We start from the raw sequence: 367 nt of genomic DNA, 5'->3' as shown, positions 1-367 counted from the left end.
GGCCACCGCCATCACACCGGCACCGGCACCGCACTGCCACCGGGGCGGGACGGGGCGGGACTGGGGACGGGCCGCCCCGCGCTGCCTACAAAATCTGCTGCTGGAGGCGGGTCTGAGTCTGCACAGGAGCGGGCTGGTCGCTACGCGGAGGTGCAGCCGACCCGTAACCCCCCTCTCGGGCACCCCCGGAGCTGGGTGCTGCCCGCCCCGGGTGTGGGGGCTGCGGATTTCTGCCTACGAGTATCAAATAATCGGGTTTCCTCAGTGCTTGAGGCTGCAGGGTAGCTCTGTGAGTAAAGGTTTGTACAGGCATGGCTGGAGTAGGAGTACAGATGTATTTTCTTGAGCTGTCCCAGCATCCCAGTGG

This window comes from Athene cunicularia, assembly GCF_003259725.1.
Source record: "Athene cunicularia isolate RWA chromosome 1 unlocalized genomic scaffold, athCun1 chr1_part1, whole genome shotgun sequence".
In the NCBI taxonomy this organism is placed as follows: domain Eukaryota; kingdom Metazoa; phylum Chordata; class Aves; order Strigiformes; family Strigidae; genus Athene; species Athene cunicularia.
The sequence above is the reverse complement of the archived record's forward strand: the minus strand, read 5'-3'. Positions refer to the sequence as shown.